The following is a 7596-nucleotide window of genomic DNA, read 5'->3' as shown; positions in this document are numbered from 1 at the left end:
AACAATACAATTAGACTAGTTAAGGATCGACGTGACATTCCTCCAAACGAAGAAGAAAGAAAACAAGAAAATATATCATCTATTTAATAAGCCAATACGGTAGTGTTAAAAAATATAATCGATAAGGAAATAGATTCTGTGCCCTCAAGCCCGAGTACTGATTTGAAGTGTTTGACTATTCTAGAAAAGAAAATTAAAGCTATTAGGATTGGTCTAGAGATGAAAAGTTTGGATATGTTGTATTATGTTATATGTTCAATTTCTACTTGTATCAAAAAAAAAAAAAAAATTATGGTGTCATCTGTGAACAGAAAATAAAATTGGGGAATTTAACATCCAAATCAAATTAAAAATAATTTTTTTAAATTTATTATCAACAAATTGATCAAGAGAGAGGAGAACTGAAATGTCAAATGCTAGATAAACACTATTTAGCTAGATATATTTGATCTGTTGTTTGACTCTTCGCTCTCCACCACAGCCCATTTGTTAATGCGATTTCGAGCTATCTCTACCTGTAAAATCCATATATAACTTTTAGCTACTTTCCCTAAACATGGGAAATCAATTTCACAAACATAGAGCCGACAGTAATTAAATCGATTACCTGCTTGTCCCAATCAGTTTTAAGTGTGATTGTGATAAGCATCACGGTTGGAACAAATGTTCCAAACAACATTCCAATCCAAACACCCTGCAAAAGTCACATATTTGTGCACTTATCTCCTTTTATTCAAGACATGATATGAGGAGGCACTTGCAGTTGAAAACCATTTTCAGGTTGTATAGACTAAGAATTATGAACTTTATTATTTTAAATATAAAATATTTCTGTAAATGTAAAATGATGATATATTAGTTATTGATTAATGTATTCTTAACAATTGTGTCAAGTTTTGCTTAAGGTATATATATATATATATAGGGCTTATAATTTCTCAAGCTGCTTGGAATAATTTTATCTCCGGCTATTAAATCATAACCGTACAAAGATGGATCAATGGTGATAAAGGAAGAGAGAGAAAAATGGAATCATAACCATTCAAAGGTGAATCAATTAATATAACGAAATAAATAAATAAAACGACGTAGTTTTGGGATAGTCAGAGATAAATTTATCTCAAGCTGCTTGAGAAATGTTTTTCCCATATATATATATATATATATGCAATTGAAAAAGAAAAATTAATTACCTTGACTTGCAAATGGAGAAGGTTACCAAGAACCTGTTACGATCGAAGAGGAGAAGTGGAGCCCAAAGTTGTGAATATTCATTAGGAACATAAGGACAACAGCGTTGGTGGAAATAATGCAATTGTATATAAGTGGTTGTGTAGTAGGTTAGTTACTGATATGGCTATTGTAAGCATTGACGTGGCATTGCTTTAGGACAATAATAGCTTGCTGTAAATGAAAGCACCAATGTTAAGGGTGCAGAACCCTTAAGGAAGAAGAGACACAAGGAATAGAACAGTTTCTGATTATTATTCAATGAATGGTATCTATTACAACAGTCGGCCTTTTTTTTTTTTTTTGAAAATATTACAGGTGGCCTTTTATTACAATGACAGCAAGCTATTATTGTCCTAAAGCAATGCCACGTCAATGCTTACAATAGCCATATCAGTAACTAACCTACTACACAACCACTTATATACAATTGCATTATTTCCACCAACGCTGTTGTCCTTATGTTCCTAATGAATATTCACAACTTTGGGCTCCACTTCTCCTCTTCGTAACAGAACCACTCCCACAGGAATACCAATCAGGTAATAACAGCCTATGTTTACATATGCTACTACGCTTTGCCACCCAGCTCCAACAGAAACTCCTATTGATCATGATAACATTAATAGTCAAGTAGCTCGAGAATTAACCACAGTTCTTATCTTAATAACTAAATAATAATCTTGTCTACTAACCATCCTTTAATAAAAAATATATATATAACACAATCTATGAGATCCATTACATTTACTTTTGTAATAGAATGAATTGAGTTGTCTTACCAAAAAAAATAAAAATGAATTGAGTTTAAATTATATGTCCGTAGGCCTTGATAGGTGGTGGATAAATATATCCAACTGCCACCCTTAGACCATATATATCCACTTTAAGAAAGAAAGAAAAAATTCCAGGGCTCTTATTATGAAGATTCATTTAATAAAATAAGAAAAGAAAATAATCTAGCTAATTATATTTACTAAGAGTGTAAATGGGCTAGATGGATATGCTTTGATCTAAATAGGTTAGGCCTATGATAAATATTTTGAGTCTAAGATAACCTAATAACCTGATATAACCTAAATTATACATTTGATGTGACCTATATTAAAAAATCAAAATGCCAAACCTAAGTATGTTAGCCAATTTGGCACCTCTGTTTTTAAGTTAAAAGCTAATTTTAGGCCAAAGCTAAAAAAAAAAAAATTAAAAAATAAAGTTAAAATCTGTTTGCTGATTGTATAAAGTTTTAAGATTAAAATGTTACTTAAAGCCTGTTCATTTAAAAAAAAAAGCTCTTTCTATGAGCTTTTGACTTTTTTTTTCATTAGAAAAAAAGATTTTTTTATTATAAAAACTTTTGTTAAAAATTATTTGTCTTAACTTCGGCTTATAAGGAGAAGAGGAGTAAAAAAAAAAAAAAAATCTCCCAAATAGGTACTAAGAGCCCGTTTGTTTGGACTTCTACAAAAAGTAACTTTTATCTCTTTTTTATTTTAAAATATTTTTTACAAAAGTTAAAGCTATTTATATTTTTATAAAAATATTTGACTTTTGACTTCTGTTTTTTTTTAAAGTTAAAGTTTTTAGCTTCTAAAAAACATAAGTTTTTAACTTTTTTTGTAACTTCTACTTTTTTTAAAAGCAAACATCTAAATGAACTTAAAATGAAAAATGTTTTTTTTTTTTTAAAAATAGCTTTTGAAAAAAAAAATCATCCAAACGGACCCTTAGTCATCAAGTCTCAATATCTTTTAAAAATTAAAAAATAAATAATTAAAATTATATTATTTTATTAACAAAATTATTTAAATATGTATTTTAATTAAAATAAATAATATAATATAATATAAATCAACCTGTAAACTTCTATAAGCTAGAGTTTGTAAAAGTAATCTTATAATCTGTCTTTCAAACAAACTTTTTTAAATTTCTGAACCTATTTTATTTTATTGAATATACTATGCTAAAACTAACTGGACATAGGCCGGACCGAAAACCTGTGATAGGACTGGCCCATTTATCCCCCTAAAATTTACTTTATCATCTCAATATTATTAATGTGACATGCGCCCCATTTTTTTTTTTAATTTTAACATGAGTACACTACATTAATCACCCTTAGGCCTTGCGTTAAACCTTTAAAAATTGTACTCAAAAAATAAATTGAACTTCAAGAAATCTAGCAAATAATAATAATAATAATGTAAAGATTACCAGAAAGCACTGGTTGGACACTGTTAAACAACTTGGAGACTGACAGCAAAGGTGATAAATTCCCAACTGCTTCAGCCACCTCTGGGTTTGGAGTGAAAACGTAAGCAAGTTTTTATAAATTAACGAATATAGAACAAAATATTAAGCTTTAACATTATTTTAAAAAATTACTCAAGAGAAACTTCTCATATAATTTTTATTATAAAAATATAATATGTTATATTTACAAACTATATTATATATTTCGGGGAATACATTCTTAAGTGAGTGTATTTGCCGGTGTATATTGTGTAGTTTATAAATAAAAATTTATAAACATAACTCTCATTATAAAAAAATAGTTAATGCTTTTGTGCTATATCTTTCTCTCCATATATACAGGAAATATCTTTTGACTTCAGGATAAAATTAAAAAAAATTATTTTTCATCTCAATTGTTGATTTTTATTTATTTAATGACTGTAATTTATTTAGAAATAATAATAAATTAATTGTTATAACTCAAATTATAATCATTAATTAGATGAATAGAATTCAACGGTTAAGATAAGGAGGTGGAAGGGGTGTGTGTGGTGAGATCCTTTGGCACTGGTGTGTATATATATATAACACAAAATCACTATATTTTAATTTTTTTATGAGACATATTTTGAAGAAAAATTAGATTGTGACAACATTAATTACCCAGCTGCAGCAAAGAAACCAAGGGCTATCATCATTTCCCAGCCATTGATGTTGAGGCTGCAAAAATGATATTAACAATAGATTATTTCAATATGATGAAGCAGGTGGATCATGTCCCTTAATACGAATTTAGAAACAAAAGTAAAAATAAGAAAGAGATCGTAAAAAAATAATAATGATAATAATAATAATGAAGTAAGTTACCATATGGCCAGAGCATCAATAGAAACCTCAGCATTTTTCATGTACCCCGTTAGAAGAATCAAAACTGTATTGTACCAGATCTCAAGACTGTAAAACGAACCACATAGCTTGATGTTAGTACAAAAATTTCTTTTTTACAACAATTTTTTGAGCCTCTTTTTTTTTTTTTTCCTACGAGTGAAATCTAGTAAACAACTGAAGTATAAGGTCATTAATAATTACTAATTGGTATGTTGTTTCTGCTACAATATTTATTAATGAGGAGATGTAACATTTGTCAATAGGTTCTAGTCTAAGTTATACATAATTCACGAAACTGATGATGAAAATTGCTTGAATTCTTACCATAACATAGCCCCAGAAGACAGGGAAAGCTTGATAACAGGCCAGAGATCTTTGAAGGCCAAAAATGAGAAACCCAACCATGTATCTGGGCATTTCTTTATGATAAACATAAGCTGGCCCAAATTTGGTATCCAATATGCAAAAATTGTTGATGTCATTGCCCCATTGAGCCCAAACTTGTACTTAACAGTTAAAAGCCATGACAGAAAAAGGTGAAATGAAATTGAAACTGCTGCTAAGTAGGCAATAATCTTGTTCTTGCTCTGTGCTTGTAGGAACATTTGGCAAGTGAAAGACACAGAGAAAGCAAAGACCACACCTATGGACCAGAGAGAAATGCTTCCTGCAACTTGAGCAATACTTTTATCTTGGCCTAGAGCCTCTAAAATTGGGGTGGTAAAGATGTAAATAGGTAGAAGAAAAATTGAGGTCAAGAACAAGACTATCCATGATCTTTGAAGATACACTCCAAGCATGTCATATTTTTTTGCCCCATATGCTTGTCCACATAGAGTTTCCAATGCACTAGCCATACCCAGCTACAATTTTCAATTAGAAAACAACAATTTGAACTTTGTAAATTGTAGATATCACATGCAAGATAATTAAACAGAAATTAAGTTAAGTAAAGAGAGAACTAAAAGGAAGAGGAGCACTTACTAGTACACCATTTGCAAACCTTACTAGGACAGTCATCACAAGAGCATAAGCAGCTAGTTCAGTGGATCCAATATGCCCAATGAAGATTTGACTAATTACTGTGATTCCAAAAGTTGAAAACCTTGTGAATATAGCAGGGCCTGCCACCACCCACATCTTCTTGCTCTCTTTCCATACCCTTTCCCTCAGGGACTCTTCCTCTTCAACACTTTGATCTGAATTGTTTTGCTGATGCAAAAGCTTCTCCTTTAGCCTGTCTCCCATTTCCACTACTACTATGGAGTTGCCAATATTTTCTTGACATGGAAGATAATTCATATATTGCAGTAGGTCATATAAATAACTAAACCATAGGCCATTAGGAAAAAAAGAAAAGAATCTCAAGGGGCACCTAAGACCTTTTAGACCATTTGCTTTTGTCACAAACACAATCTATTAAGTACAAAATTATTATTATTTAATTTATTAATAATTATAACTCCATGTTTAATTTATTTTATGCACCTCTCGTATAAAGTTGTTCTGGACAAACATAATGCTCCCTTTTTTCAGCTATGTGAAATGAATTTTACCCACCTTCAGGTAAATATTCCTTTCTAAATAAAAGGTTAAGTTACTAGTTCCGCTAGATCAAACATTAATTCTCCATAACAAAATTTTTGTTGCATAAGAGGTATCCAACTGGATACATCTTTTTTTCAAAAAGGAGAAAAAATTTCAATATAGTGGAATTTTTTTTTTTCAAAAATAATGAAAACTTTTTCAAATAAAAAAAATGTACCAAATTAAATATATCTGATGCGCCAAAGATATTTCACTTCTCCATCTTTCTATTGTTTGTCTTTTGGCTAGTATCCACTGTTTTATTTTGTAAGAGATGAAACATATATCCTTTCGTAGAGATTATAAAAAGACTCTGTAATGGTAACTTCATAATAATTATCTTGGTATAGGAAATAGCTATGGCAGGCAGGACCACGACCACACGTCCAATAGAGGGAAAGGATTGAAAATAAGTTTTTTGGCACCACCTCAGTGTTGGCACTAGAAACATCACCACTGGTGGTCCTAATTTTATTTTATTTTTATCTTTTTTATTTTGCAGATCATATACATGCACCCAGTGAATGTAATTATACTGTTATTTGGTGTAAAACAAAGTTCGGTGGCTATTTTATTTGGAAAAATAATAATAACAAACGAAGAAATGGACAATTCAAATTGAGATATGTATGACGAGGTTAGAAGCCAAAGGGCAAGTGCACTTACGTCAGCGATAATGTTCAGTATAAGAGTAATGTCGCGCGCGCTCTCTCTCTCTCTATAGATGGGGAAATGTGTGTTATTAGTAGGTACTATTGTGAGCCTCTGATTTATTGTAATTTTTTTTTTTCTTAGTAGTTTGGGTTTGGGCCCATGAATAACTATTAGGGTTTTCTAATCCTATTTATATTCTCTTTGTAAACCAAGTGACTTGTAACGAGTGGCGATGAAGTGAATATAGTACAAACAAATTAGATGTAGCCTAAATTGGGTGAATCAAGTTATCAATTCTCTCTCTTTCTCTTTTCGTTTGTGATGTGTGTGATTGTCGATTTTCAACAATAATGAGGGTCTTGTACTTTCTTATCTTACCTTTCGGTACCATGAATTACGTTCAAAAGGCAAGGAATATAGTAAGAGAGGCACATCCTCTGACCCTCAAATTTTTTTCAAGAATTTACTTAAGACAAAGTTTAAATCACTGAATCAAGCAAACCCTTAGAAGCTACCCTTCGGGGTTTCTTTCCTTCACAAAATTAGGAGGATAGATATTGTGGATGAGAGAAAAGAAACATGTTATATATATTTGAATAATTTAAACACCCCACAATTCCACTTGTAAAAGTTATTTCTCTTTTATTGCCATTGAATTGTGTAACTTCAAAGAAATATACTGCTTTAAATTGAGAAATATACCCCTACCTCACAAACTAGAGTTTTGTGCCCAGGAGTTTATTTTATATTATAGACTGAGAAAACAATTACAATGAACTCAAACTCGCAGTTTTTAATAATACCACACATAAATTCTGTTGTCCCTATGCTTTAACATAGGAGTTTTTATCATTGAACAAACAAATATGCAATTCCAACATCCCTTCCCTGATTCTAACATCAGGAAATTAAATAAATAAATAAAAACCATCAATCTTCCCATGATAATAGAAGAAAGTCGAGGAGGAACTATGAAAAAATATTGGTGGTATTGGTAACCAA

At 30.6% G+C, this 7596-nt stretch overlaps 1 pseudogene; it reads right to left on the bottom strand.

Annotated features, from left to right (window-relative positions):
- Positions 1 to 431: 431 nt before the first annotated feature.
- On the bottom strand, positions 432 to 5619 carry LOC133312979 (protein DETOXIFICATION 21-like; annotated as a pseudogene).
- Between the last annotated feature and the right edge of the window lie 1977 nt (positions 5620 to 7596).

The sequence above is a fragment of the Gastrolobium bilobum genome, unplaced genomic scaffold, assembly GCF_033153095.1.
Source record: "Gastrolobium bilobum isolate Gb01-03AN ecotype WA unplaced genomic scaffold, APGP_CSIRO_Gbil_v1 utg27701, whole genome shotgun sequence".
NCBI lineage: Eukaryota > Viridiplantae > Streptophyta > Magnoliopsida > Fabales > Fabaceae > Gastrolobium > Gastrolobium bilobum.
Note: the sequence above shows the minus strand (reverse complement) of the source record. Positions and strands in the feature narration are given on the sequence as shown.